The sequence below is a fragment of the Sarcophilus harrisii genome, chromosome 4, assembly GCF_902635505.1.
Source record: "Sarcophilus harrisii chromosome 4, mSarHar1.11, whole genome shotgun sequence".
Taxonomy (NCBI): Eukaryota; Metazoa; Chordata; class Mammalia; order Dasyuromorphia; family Dasyuridae; genus Sarcophilus; species Sarcophilus harrisii.
This window is the reverse complement of record NC_045429.1, coordinates 77,683,464-77,698,840: the sequence shown is the minus strand read 5'-3', so window position 1 is coordinate 77,698,840 and position 15,377 is coordinate 77,683,464.

The window sequence follows — 15,377 nt, the reverse complement described above, 5'->3', positions numbered from 1 at the left end:
TATATTAAAGTGAAAGAGAGAGAGAGAAGAAAGTGAGTAAACCTAACTCTCATCTGAATTGACTCAAAGTGAGAATAATATAAACACTCATTTGGGTATAGAAATCTATTTTATCCTACAGAATAGTAGGAGGGGTAAGGGATAGGTAGTGATAGAAGGGAAGACTTAATGGGTGAGGAGGTAGTTAGAAACTAAACACTTTTAAGTAGGGTTTAGGATGAAAGGAGAAAAAGAATAGAATAAATGGGGAAGAATACAAATTAGCAAAAATAATCTTAAAAAACAACTGAACCAAGTTTATCTGATAAATGTCTCATTTCTCATATATATAAAAACTGAGTCAAATTAGTAAAAATTAGTTATTTTCCAAAGGATAAAAAGATAAGAACAGTTTTCAAATGAAGCAATAATAGTTATCTATAGCCATATAAAAATAAATCATTTAATGCACTATTGATTAAATAAATCTAAATTGAAAAAAATTATGTGGCACTACTTTATACCTAATAGACTGGCTAATAAAATGAAAACAAAGGGGAAAAATATTGAAGGGGATGTGGGAAAAATATAAGGTTAATGCACTATTGGTGAGGCTGTGAACATATATGACCTTTCCATACAGCAATTTGGAATTCTGCCTAAAGAGCTATAAAACCACGCATAGTCTTTGTCCTAGTAATATCACTGCTGCATCTGTATCTCAAAAATAATTTAAAAAAAAGAGGAAAAGGACTTATATATACAAAAATGTTTGAAAGATCTTTTCTCGGGGCAAAGAACTGGAAACTGAGAAGATGACCATCAGTTTGGGAACGATTGAATAAATAATGGTAGGTATTGATGATGGAATAATATTGTACTTTTAGAAATGATGAGCAGTATATTCTGAAGAGATCTTAAAGGAGGAAAAGGAACACACATGTGCAAAAATGTTCATGGCAGCTCTTTTTGTAATGGCAAGAAACTGGAAACTGAGTGGATGACCATCAGATGGAGAATGGTTGAATAAATTATGGAATATGAATATTATAGAATAGTATTGTTCTATTGAATAAATTATGGAATATGAATATTATGGAATATTATTGTTCTATAAGGAACAATAAGTAGGATGATTTCAGAGAGGCCTGGAGACATCTGCATGAACTGATGCTGTCAGTAGATCATTGTACATGGCAACAGAAATATTATACAATGATCCATTCTGATGTATGTGGCTCTCTGCAACAATGAGATGATTCAGACCAGTTTCAATGTTTTTCTGATCAAAACAGCCATCTACACCCAGGGAGAGGACTGTGGGAACTGAATATGGATCACAACATAACATTTTCACTTCTTTTGTTGGTGTTTACTTGAATTTTATTTTCTTTCTCATTTTTTTTGGTTTGATTTGATTTTTCTTGTAATGCAAGATAATTGTATAACTATTAATGCATATGTTGGGTTTAACGTATTTCTTCCATGTTTAATATATTTTGGAGTACTTTTCATTTAGGGGAGGAGAGTGGGAGAAAGAAGGGGGGGAACTGGAACACAATGTTTTGCAAGGGCAAATGTTGCAGAATTATCTATGCATAAGTTTTGAAAAATAAAAACCTTTAATTAAAAAAAATAGCCAGAAAAAAAATGATAAGCAGGATGAAAACCTGGAAAGACTTCCATGAGCTGGCCAAACAAGTTGTAGTATATGAAGGTAATGTAATATTATTATTCTATAAAAAATGATGAACAAACTGATTATAGAAAGGCCTGGAAATATTTACATGAACTGATGCTGAGCAAAACTAGCAGAACCAGAAATACATTGTACACAATAACAGCAAAAATGTGTAATGAAGAATTATAAAAAGCTTGCTTCTTCTTGGTAGTTCAGTGATACAGAGCAATCCCAATAGACTTTGGACAGAAAATGCCATCTGCTATCAGAAAAAAAGATCTAAGAGATTGGATATAAATGAACATATGCTATGTTCACTTCTTTTTTCTCACTTTTAAAAAAATCTCTCCCATGTTTTTTTTTTCTTTTTTGCTCTGATTTTTCTCTCCCAATATGATTCATAAATCAATGTGTATTAAAATAAATAAACTTACCATAATTATAAAAAATGAATTTCAAAAATACTATTTTGTTTATGTCTACATGCAATAGTACAAAAGGAAACAAATGCAATTGTAGGAATTAAAGAAGGCTTGAAAAGAGATTTTACTAAACACAATCATACAAAGAACTTTTGAGAATTAATTTATAAAGGGGGCAGTTGATATAGGACTTAAATATTCTATAAAATACTATAGAAACCTTTTTCATCCTACTTGACAGATTTGCTGCTGCACCTAAGTTTTTAAATTCACATTCCCACATGTGCTCATGAAAAAAGTAAAAATGACATTTAAGAGAATTCAGCTGGAATTCACAGCTGAATTATACTAATTCCAGATGGGAGGCAACACAATTTTGAAGAAACTGAGAAATAATTTCTCAAGCTCACTGAAGGAGAAGAAAGATTCAAAAGTGTTGGAAAATATAAAACAGATCCTCCTTCCACAAAAAAAAGGGTAGATGAGAAAACAACAACTACCAGTCTATATAACTATTTTCCTGTCTACAATAATTGTTAAGAATGACAACATTAATCAGGAGTATCACTGATTAGAGTTATTGAAAGATAGGTGGAACTTCTTCCAGTAATATTGAAAAGTTACTGAGATTGTTACCATCTTACAATGTACAATGTACTTACAATGTAATGAATGCAAGATCCTACTGTTCATGGTCTACAAAAAGAGGATTAGGAAAAATGCAACCTTAATGACTCTGCCAACATATATACACAGATAAAATTAATGAAGACTCCTGGAAAGTTCATGTTTGATGATGTCTAATTATTCATTTCAGACAAGGCAAAAATAGAAATGTTGGGAAGGAGACTTGTGCTTGCCTAAAGATCTTTACAACTACTATGGAGAGTATCTTATACAGAGTGCAAATTGAAGAGGAACTCATGTTTTAAAATCTATTCAAATGTGATTTTAAGCATATGACATTCTGCTTCTTATATCTGGCCTTGCAATATTACAGCATATAATGAGTGACAATCATAAATATTCAAAAGAACTTAGTCTAATCATTTTAGCTTATAAACAAGCATCATCATCAACAACACCAACAATAACAAAAACTGCAGGATAAGTGGTTGTGTAATATCTATGTTCATATTTCAATGCTCAGATGAAGATAATCTAGAGAGCTCATCCATTAGTATGTATGTACTAATGTGTCTGTATATACACAAACATAAGATACAATCACCTCCCTATCCAGCCTCTTTCCTAGATTTTCTCATTTCTTCCTCCATCGCAACTTTGACATTTGATACCTTTTCTCAATCTTTTTCTCAGACAACTTTGGCAGTTGTCAGAGATAAATTGGAGTAGGTAGAAGATTGAGTCAGGTATAGCATGTAGAAGACTATTTTACTAATCAAAATTAGAACTAATAACTTCCTAAACTAGTGATTCTGTCTGGTTAAGAAAAGGAAAGGGGGATGTGAGAATTGCTGGTAGAATTATACCAGTCTAGAAAAGGGAAGTTCAGAAAAAAAGTGGATTTTTCTAAAGCTATTTAGCTTCTTTTGTAACATGTTAAGTTTGAGATGCCAATGGAACATTCAACTATAAATGTCCAAGAGAAAATTGGGTTAGACATATAGATCTGGAATCATTAGTAGAGATAAAAGTTAAACAAGTGTGACATGAAGAGTTTACTGAAAGAAAGCTTAGAGTTTAGAAGAAAAAGAGAGGAGAAGCTACAAAAAAGGAATCTTTTTAAGTGACAATATTCTCTTGGGCCTGGTTTATGGTTGCATAATATTATTCTATAATCTCCAAAGAATTAAAAATTAGTATCATAGAAAGGCAATAGAGAAGTGTATCATGAGTGTGAATATACAATATCAAATTAGGAATTATAGAGTAAAATCAGGAAAATCATGTTATTAATGAAATGTGCAATCAAAAGTAAAACATGGACTGTTCACAGAAGAATATGCCTGTTTCCTCCATCAGTCTCCCTACAATGTCAAGAGAAAACAAGGAAACAATTCAGAAAATAATCAAGTGTTTAATGAGGATCGATTATTGGCAATATGCCAAGTATTTTAAACATTTTATCTCTTTTGGTCCTTATATAACTCTGGGAGATAGGTGTTATTATCTCATTTTAGTTAATTTATTTAATGAATAAACATTAAATGCTTACTATGTGCTAGGTACAGCCTAAATGCTGAGAATTCATATAGGAAAAAAAAAAAAAGAAAAATTTTATGCCCTAAAGGAGTTTACATTTTAATCAGGGAAATTAGCACACAAAAGGAAAATTAGAAAGTGATTGATTGACTATGGAGAATAGCAAGTTACCTCAACCTCACAAAGTAGGGCAGTCAGGTGGAATACAAGGAAATACCTGAGCTGGACACCTTCCTTAAATGGAAAATAAGAAGTTCATGTCCCCATCATCCAATCAGAGGTGCAGGAAGTAATAATGAAGAGAGTGCCACACCAGATAGCATTTTGCAAAATGAGTTTCTCATTATGATAAGATTCCTGAAGCATGTAGTAGAATCTGAGGCAGGCAAAAGTTTAAAAGAAAAAGTTATGCTCAGAGTCATAAAGTTAATGTATTTCTGAGGTTGGATTTGAATTCAGAGAGGCACAGCAACAACTAATTGTCCCCATTATCCCCATGTGACAAATTCTAAGACATGGATAAAAAGTGATATAAGATGGCAAGACAAGTTTGTTTTGTGATTATTATCGATGGAATAGAACTCACATTGACAAGATTATAAACACATTTGAGTGCATGTATACATTAAAAATATTTGCTTGGTTTTAACCTTAACATTATTGTTTAGTTAGGACTTTCTTCATATAGGATTCTGGAATTTTAGTTGAAATAGGGAAACATTTGAGCACAAATTTGTACAGGATTTTAACACTGCCATAAGAAAAAAAAATGTCCAATTTATGTGGCAGAGAATTATAATGATGATTTATGAAGTTAGGCATATTTCCCACTTGTTTTATTATATAAATTCCCATGTGTTTCATGTCATTTCATATGTATCTGTATGCTTAAGTCAAATTGAGGATGTCAGAAGGAGATTCAAACAATTGGTTTCAAATCATTTCATTTTTCAGAGTAATTGGCTATATGACCTTAGTGTTATAGAGAACTAGGAGAGCAATATGAATTAATGATGGAATTTAGCATTTAAAATAGCTAATAGCATGAGTAGAATAGAAGCATCTGAAATTCACAAGAAGATAATACTGATGTACTCTCTTCTCAACAGACTACATGAACAACATTCTTTGGCACTTCTGGCTAACACAATTTTGAAAGGATGTTGATAAATTGGGATGTATTCTGAGGAAAAGAACTAGTATGATGAATAATCTTGAAATGTCACAGAAGAATCATTTGAAATAACAGTATTGAATTTAGCCTTGAAAAAAAAAATCAAAAGTGTCATATTTGATGAACTGATATGTGGACTGATTAAATTTCTTGGTTTTAGAGGGAAGATGCAAAATCATTGTGTTGAAATTTAACAACAGAATATTTGATTTAAGGCTATTTTTCTTAATAATTAATTAATAATTAATTTTGGTCAAAGGTTTTTCTAAGTGTTGGGCATAAGGAAGACAAGCAATAACAATCCCTTGTCCTCAGAAAGCTGAAAATTTAATAGGAGGAGCAACATGAAAACTGCTATATAATCTGTCTCTGTATCTCTGTGTGTCTGTGTGTCTCTCCACATATACACACACATACACACACATACACTTAATTAGAGATAATTTTATAGGAAAAGCAATGACATTATTAAGGGGCATATTAGTTAAAGGAGTTTTGAAGAAGGTACAAGATGAAACTGAGGAGGGAGAAAATTTTAGGCATGGGAGATAGCCAGTGAAAATCCAGTGAGTAGGGAGATGATCTTTCTAATAATTTAGTGTTCATGCTTACTAAATTTTTGTTGACTGATAGTGCCATAAGAGATAAGTCATTTAACAAATTCTTGATTATTTTAATAAGTCTGTATGATAGTTTTAAAAGGAATGTAGATCCAAAATTCATTACTATTAATAATTATTTTATCAAATCAACATAAACAGAACTTTGATGGTGAATTACATTTCTTTTATCTCTTCTCCATTTACTGAACCCATAATATGAGATGACACTTCAACTATAAACAACAATATAATAAACTGAAGCAATTTAAAATGATAATAACTTGAAGAATATAGATATTTCTGAAAATGTAACTGAATTTAAAAAATTCCATAGCAGTTTTCAAATTATATATTCTAATTGAGGATTTTACATTCTTTGCAAAAAAAGGAGCAATTTTTTTCTTGAATTTCAAAGTCATTAAATTTGAAAAACAGCATGTTATTGCAGAAAAACCTGTCTAGAATAATTGTAACCTAGTTTCTCTAGAGAAATATCAAGATGAGAAACAGCTTCAAGATTCTGTTAATAAGCCCAATTCCAAATACATAGCCTACTGTCACCTATTTGAAAATTTTATGGAAATTATTTTATGCCTTGAATACAATGGCTTTTACCGTCAAGAAGGAGGTGGGAACTCTTGGTTATAAAAGTTTCAGCATAATTCCTAGACAGGGATAGCATAAAAGTTTACAGTTCCATTATGATTTTTTTTCTAAAACTGACATACCCATGGGACTATGTTGAATTTGACAAGCCAGGATTATAAATATATTTATGGGAAGCATTGGTGCATTGACTAAACAGAATGTTGCATTCAATGGCATCCCCTGGGTTTTGACATTCAGGTTTTGTAGCATTTCTAAGGGTAGACCATCCTGACATGGTATTTTCATGAATAGGAGGTAGCAATGAACTCTGGGAAACATCCTAGAGCACCCTAAGGCAGATAACATATGTCAAGTCAGTTTCCTCCAGTGATGATGAGAAATTTCTACTTTCTATAATTTTTTCTTAATTATCTAGTATTGCTTTTTCTGCTAATAATAACATTCACATAATTTATTGTCATTTCCTTATTGAAATAAGCATGTATATGTATATAAACATATATACATATCCAAATATAAATTCAAACTAATTTTAGTTGTATTTCTAGAACTTCAAGACTTCTTCATAGCTCTATTATTGGTTAACTATGCGATATTTGACATGAATCTATGGCAGCTGTACTATTTTCTATAAAGCCTTTTGCAAATTAACATGTGAGGATTTCATATCAATCATACATGAAATCTATGCATTATTGTTTTGGTTTTAGTTAATACTTTCTGTTTGTCTGCTTTTACAAAGAGCACTGACAAAAAAATTTGCTCTAGAAGGAAAATTTCTACCCTTAGTTTTCAGAGAAGATGTCAAATAAAAATGTAATTGTCACAGAACTGTCAAAACTGAAGAACCTTCAACTCATTCATTAAACAAAAGAATAAAAACACAAAGAATTCTAATCCTTAAAGCTGTTGAGAGATGAAATTGTTTTGATATCCTTGTGAAGTAGTCAATTAGTGAATTTATTCACATCAGGCAACTGGAGCACCAGTTAAGAGTTGTTGTACTGGGGACATGATCAGGTTTTCATTGAATGAATGAATGTGTTTTTAATATTGTTGCTATTGTATGTAGTAGGGAAACCATGTTCAAGAATAATTTTGAAATAGTTCATCTTTGGGTTTCCAACATTGTAAGATTCTGCAATTTTTCCGTAACTATTTTCTTTTTATCTTACTACAGAAAAACAAAATCTCTTATTAGTATCTTTAAGCTTCACTGTCAGAATTTTTAAAGAAACAAGTCAGTGTAGGTTGAAACTCTGAAGTATCTTCCATTCCTCTCTTTATTTATTATTAGAAGACTCCCTTTTTCTTATTTAACAATCTAACCATAAAAATTACACATTATAGATCTTGTAATACTGCTGCTGCTAGTTTTTATGTAATAATTTAACATTTGAAAGCACTCTACATATGTTAATACATTTGATCAATCAAAAACAATCCTATAAGTGTTTTTATTATACTTATGTATAACTGAGAGGTTAAATAATATTCCTAGGATCTCAAAGTCACTAAGTATTTGAGGCAGAATTTAAACTTTATTCTTCTTGGGTCAAAGCTCAAGGCAATATCTGCCTAGAAATCTAGATATTGTCACAATTGATGATTAAGCCTGAATATATATATATATATATATATATATGTATATATATATATACATATATATATATATATATATAAAATGCATGTACACTTACAACATATACACATACCTATCTGCATGCATGCAAATGTATGTACATGATAGTCACATATAATGTGCTTTAGACATAATTTATATTAATATATGACATGTTTATTTTATGTGTAAATATTTATTAAGCCTCTAATGTATGTATATGAGACAAACACACTTATGTATATATGCATATACATTTATAAACATATGAATTATACATATAAAATATTTAATTTTGAATATTATGGTTTGGGAAGAGAATATAACTGAGAATAATATAAAAAAGAAATGTACCAGGACTATCAATATAGAACAGTATTACTTTATTTTGCCTTAGATTGCAATTGTCTAGTACCAATTTAAATAAACTTTTAGCTTTGCATATTACTAATGGAAAATCATATCATGATTGTTTTGTATTAAAGATAATTTCCAATCCAATGTTCATAATCAAAATCAAAAGATATAATAATTATAATTTGAATTTGAGCATTTTACATGGGTAATCTTGATTACTCTAGAACTATCATGTTTGTACAAATATTTATATTAAAGTGATAATTCATTAATATTTTAACATACAATATACAACAAATATTTGTAAATGACTAAATTATGTGAACAAACAAATTATAGCATATCAATGTAGTTAGTAATGAGATATGAGACATCTAGTTTTAAGGAAAAGAAAAATTATATTTCATTTATTTGGAGAAAACATAAATACTATTTCTAAGAATAATTATAGGTTTTTGAGTTTAATCCTTTAATTTCCTGAATTTTAATAAAAGTTTTTAATGTGAGATTTTTTTATTAAATAATGTGAGATTTTTTTTATTAAATAAATCATATTCAAGCAGCAGAGTAAATGGATGAGTGCTGAGCAACATGAGCATATTTAGCTGAAAAAAAAATTTATTGTTTCACTTACAAATGTACAAATTTGCACATGAGACTTTGTTGGTGCTTTTAAGTAGAAACTTTATGATAAATGTAATATATCTTTTGATGACTTTCAAAAATATAATGTTTATAATGTTTTTGAAAAGAAAAGTCTAATAATTGCTTCTATATAATAGATTTTCACAAAATAGTTTCCTATAAAGCTCCTCTGATAATAAAAAATTTCATGAATAAACCAAAATCTGACTTCATTTTTTTCTTTATCATAAAAATATAATCCTAGTATTGATAAGGAATTCTTAGGGAGCATATTTGTTTTTCTTTACTTAGCATAGTTTTTACTATTTTGATATGGTGTAGCAGACAAGAGGTTAAAACTGTTATTTATTGAGCCATATTATAGATAATTTGCTTCATTCTTTTATTTGGTAACCTCAGTTCAAAAGTATTCAGATCATGTAATGAAAAATATTTTATGTTTTGAAAATTGAGGAGCTTGTTTTATTTATTTTTCTAGAAAATTTATTTTTTTAATATATATTACTTTATGAAACGTGTTGGGAGAAAAAAGTCAGTGCAAAAGAGAAAAAAAACATTGGAGAGATTTAAAAAATAAAACAGAAAAAAAGAGTGAACATAACATGTGTTGATTAATATTCAGTCTCCTTAATTCTAATTTCCCTCAAATACAAATAATGCTTGGTTTTATATAAACGCTGCTTATTATTTTAGGGAATACTTTCTCTATCCTTAAGCTTTCTAATATTTTAAAAGAAATGTGTACTATATTTTATCAAAAGCTTTTGTGCATTCATTGAGATTATCATATGATTCCTGTTACTTTTGTTATAGAAATGGTCAATTATGGTAATAGTTTTCATGATATTAAATCAGCCCTGTATTCCTGGTATAAATCCGACTTGGTCATAGTGTATTGCTCTGCTAATAAATTGGTATATTCTCTTTGCTAATACATTATTTAAAATTTAAAATATTTTATTTAAAATATTTTCAGTATTCATTAGAGATATTAGTCTATAATTTTCTTTCTCTGTTTTGGCTCTTCCTGGTTTAGGTATCAGTACCATGTTTGTGTCACAGAAGAAATTAGGCAGAATTCTTCCTTTACCTATTTTTCCAATTAGTTTGCATAGTATTTGAATTTAATTGTTCTTTATATATTATTTATATTATATATATGTGTGTATGTATATATAATATATTATATATTTGTTAGAATTCACTTGTGAATCCCAAATATTTTTTCTTAGAGAGTTCATTAATGACTTTTACAATTTCTTTTTCAAAAATGGAACTACTTAAGTAATTTATTTCCTTTTCTGTTAATCTGGGCATTTTATATTTTTGTAAATATCCAGCCATTTTGGTTAGATTGCTAGACTTGCTGCCACAGAGTTGGGCAAAATAGCTCCTAATTATTATTTTAATTTAATTGTCATTGGTGGTAAATTCATTCTTTCCATTTTTAACTCTGGTGATTTTTTTTTTTTTACTCCAGGAGCAGAATTCAACCACAGCTATTTTTCCAGTGAGGTATTTCACATTTTCTTCAATTTTTTCATTCTTTTTAGTTTGCCTGATTCTTACTGTCTCACACATTCATCATTTTCCCTTTACCCTGTTCTAATTTTTAATGTGATTTTCTTCACTTGAGATTTGTGTCTCTTTTTCCATTTGGCTAATTCTATTTTTTTAGGTTTTATTCTTCAGGAATTTTTTTTCCTTTCATTTTACAAGCTCTTGCAATATCTCTCATTTCCTTTCTCATTTTTTCTTCTACCTCTCTTATTTGTCCTTCAGAATCATTCATGATTACTTCCAAGAAGCCTCTTTGGGCTTCAGACCAATTCACATCACCCTCTGAGATTTCGTTTGTGGAAATGTTGTCCTTGTCTGAGTTGTTTTGTTCTATTTCTTTGTTCTTTGTTCTTCCCTGTCACCATAATAGTTTTCCATTGTCAAGGTTATTTTTTGTTTCTTGCTCATATTCTTTCCTTTTCTTTTGGTATTTCCCCTCTATTTTACTTTTGTGCTTGAATTCTGCTCCTGGAGTAAATGGGTTGCTGTCCCATGCTTTCTGTGCATCTCTGAGCCTTGACTTTGAGCACAGGGACCCCTTGTGTTTGCAGTAGATAGCTTTTCTTGTTCTGTTCAGGAAACAGCCTAGTTTTCCTGAGTTTTCCTTCTGAGGTATTACTGGTAGCTGCCCCCTTTGTTTCCTCTATTGAACCAGGATTGATTGTCTTAATGGCTGATTTTCTCACAGTCTGTCTGAGCTTACTGAATACCCTTTTCACCCCCACGAGACTGATCTTTCTAGAAGTTTTTTCATTCTCTTTTGAGCTGGAGAGGAGTTTCATTCTGTCAGTCTCTGTTCAGAGGTTTGGTTTCATCTGTTTTTTGAAGGAAACTGGGAGATTTCAAGCAGATTAGTGGCTTTACTCTCCTAACTTGGCTTCACCCCCAGAAGTATGAAGGAACTAGTTTTGTATATCTGTTTGTCACTTACTAAAAAGGAAACTTAACTCTAAGATACTATGATCATTAAATCTACTCCTGGCCTTCCCAGATGTTATGCAATCATGTAGTACAATGAGGGTAATACTAGAAATATGCTCATTGATATATTGCCAGAGCCAGCTTGTATTAGCTCATAAGAATAAATTAACATATTTTCAGGGTGAGCATTTGTACTTCAGAAATTTGCAAATGCTATAAATCAAAGCTTGATTTGTAGTTTTATTGGTCATCTAGATTTAAAAAATTGAGAGTAAATGTCAATTGTGCACATTAAATTTTTAAAATTGCCATGCACACATTTTTTTCCTGCAAAGAGTAACTTGTTAAACCTTTATCACCACAATCTGCATTAAAAACTTGAAGTAAGGCCCTGATTCAAATAATTTTTATTTAGTCCTCTGCATTTGTTTCTTTACTTCTCTTTGCAAGGCTATAACATTAAATATTTAGAAATATATGGTCCATATGAAAAGGGGTTAAATTTTAAATAAATATAAAGGAAAAAAAATTAAGTAAACATAAATTTAAAAATGTTTTCTTGCAACAACTCACTCTTCCCTCACCCCAAAGCAATTTTATCTGCTTTTTTTCTTTTACTCAAAGAGATACTTCAACACTAAATTATTATTTAAAAACATATTTGAGGGGGAAAATTTCATCAAGAAAATTTACAAAAGCAAAAGTTGCAGAGTTGGTAAATTAGCATTTGGGAAGACAGACAAGAAAGGAATAAATTATTAAAGTCTAAGGGCAGTCATGCCAGAAAAAGTGAAAAAAAAACTGCAAGGAGAAAGAGTGAGATGGCACTATACCTTAATATCTTCTGTTTTTTGTGGAGCTTATAGCAATATAGCATTGTTTTTAGCAAGGTAATACTTTATGGAAATAGTTTAAAATAATTATAATTATCATTGAAAATAGTGCTTTATTGTTACAAAAGACTTTATAAACATTGTTTCATATAATCTTGCCAAAATAAGTTATATTATTTCCTCATGTGGTAAATAAGAAAACTAAAACTTCTGGAGGATAGGGGCACCTTCATAGGACAGAAAAGGGCAAAACAAAGGTGGTTAATGATGAGTTGATTCCCAAGAAAAAGCAAGGAAATGCTAAGAAACACATCACTCTTGTTGAGTCCATTCTCGCATAAACTACTTGTGAGGCTCTTCTTGAAAGGATTGGCAGATATGTTTACTGTGCCACTATTGGGGATTTTTAAAAGATTAAAAGAAATAGAGAGACTCTAAGAAGAAGAATTCCATTTTTTAAAGAGAAGTGAATGGGATCATTAAAGTATAGGTAATTGAGTTTGATTTCAATTCCTTGCAAAATCTAAAATATTATATTGGGTGAAGATATTGCTTTGTCACCATTTCTGTCCCTAAAGAGCTTTCAATCTGTTAATCATCTGGCATTTATCAAGTTCCTTTTATGTGTCTCACTGTGTTAAATTCTGATGATAGAGAGAAAGACAAAAAAGTTACTACTCTCAAGGAAGATAGCATGTAAACAACTAAATACAAATTAGATATATAAGGGATAAATTGAATTTAATAATAGAAGACAGGCACTAAAATCCAGGGATATTAGGAAAGAGTTCCTGACTTTAAAATTTTATTTAGGAATTGGAGGAAGCCAGAGAAGCTAATAGAGAGATGAAGAGGAAGATATTTTCAGGCATGGGAGACAGTCAAATACAATTCTTAGAGTAAGAAAATGGAGTATCATATGTTAGGAACAGCAATAAGGCCACTATTTGAGTATTTGAAGGGAAGCAAAATATAAGAAAGCTTTGAATGGCAAGAAAAGGATTTTTATATCTGAATTTGAAAATCATAGGGAGGAGAAAGAAATAGACTTCGTAGCATTTACTGAACAGGAAAAAATATGTGTATGAATTTATTTGTGTGTGTGTGTGTGTCTAGATACATTTGTATTTACATAAATCTTTTTTTATTATCTGAGAACTAACAGAATAATTTGATATCAAATTTATGGTTTTTGGTAGAATATTTCCTGGGACAACTTTCTTATGATCAAACTACATGATATAATAAAAAGATGCCTTCATCACAAAGGTTATAAAATGTATTATACTATTAGCTTCTTAAACATACACAAATAAGTGTGTGTGTTCATATGCATGTATATATGTATACATACAAATATTATACATACATATGAAGTTTTAGTCATCTATCCAAGAAACCTAGCTCATACTACAAAACCAATCATGATTACAACCCTCAATGAAAAAGGGAATTTATAATCTTTCTCATCATAACTGAATCACCTTTTTATGATATTTTCAAGTTCATGCAATTATCAATCTACCTTCCCATTATTTCTAACATTTTATATTCTCTTTCTGCCTATTACCTCTAAAGTGAAAACCTTCTCTTCAAAAATCAAGCACAATGACATTTTTAAGATATTTATATGTACATAAAGTTTGATTTTTTTGTACAAAATATCTAATTCAGTTGTTTTCAACAATAACATAAGCTAATCATTATTAGAAGTAATATATCATTTTCCACATAAGGAATTTGAGTGTCAAAAAACTTAAATTATTTGATCAGAAATAAGTATTTACATATCAGAAATGGGACTTGAGCGCAGATTTTCCAGATCCATAGTCTACCATTCTTTCCACTACATTAATCCCAATGTTCCATTACTAATTTTGAAAGAAGTATAATAGTTAAAAGTAGTTATTTTCATCAATTCATGAGAGCACTGTCATTGATTACATTAAGCATGTGGAACAACTTATGCATGCATGCATATATATTCATATATGTTTATATATATATATATGCGTGTGTGTGTGTGTGTGTGTGTGTATAAGCATCCACCATTAACCAGAGTACTGTATCTTTATAAAGAATAATATAGTAGAGAGAAAGCCAGTAGATATCACACTGCATTGTTTCAGTGGTCCCATGGTAACATCTATGTTGGTATTCCTACTATTGAGATGACAACCATATTCTTATTATTCATGATTCTTAATTAGATTTTCTTTGTCACCTTATAGCATGTTCTGCTTCTCAGTGACAAGTTCTCTATGACTTCTCTTAATGTATGTTTCTTGTCTATGTCCTCCAACAGATTCCACATAGAGTATCTGCCCAATGAACTGAAAGTCTTTCCTCTGGTTCTATGAATATTTAATGCTTACTAGAATTGAATATCAATCCTTGATGTTGTATTTCATACATTTCTTGTATAAACATTACAGTGTTAATGTATTAGAGCCTCTCACACTTGCCATGGGCTTTTTTTCTACCTTTTTCATTTCACTGTTAGTTGTGAATCAACTGATACTTTGGTGTTTTCAACAAAAAATGATTTATGATGTATCTTCATTGCTCCAAAACCAATATTAATTGTTGAAATTTATATGAATTAGGTGCTAATTGAAGTGTTTTCATTTTATTACTATAGTCATGTTCTCTTGGTGGACTTTGAAAAATTTCAAATAAATTCTATATTTCTATATTTCACTGAGTTTCTCATCTAGTACACTAACTTTCACACACCATCAACATACAACCATTTGTTTAGCCATCCTTAATCAGAGGAAACCTACTTTGCAGTTTTTGATAGCTTG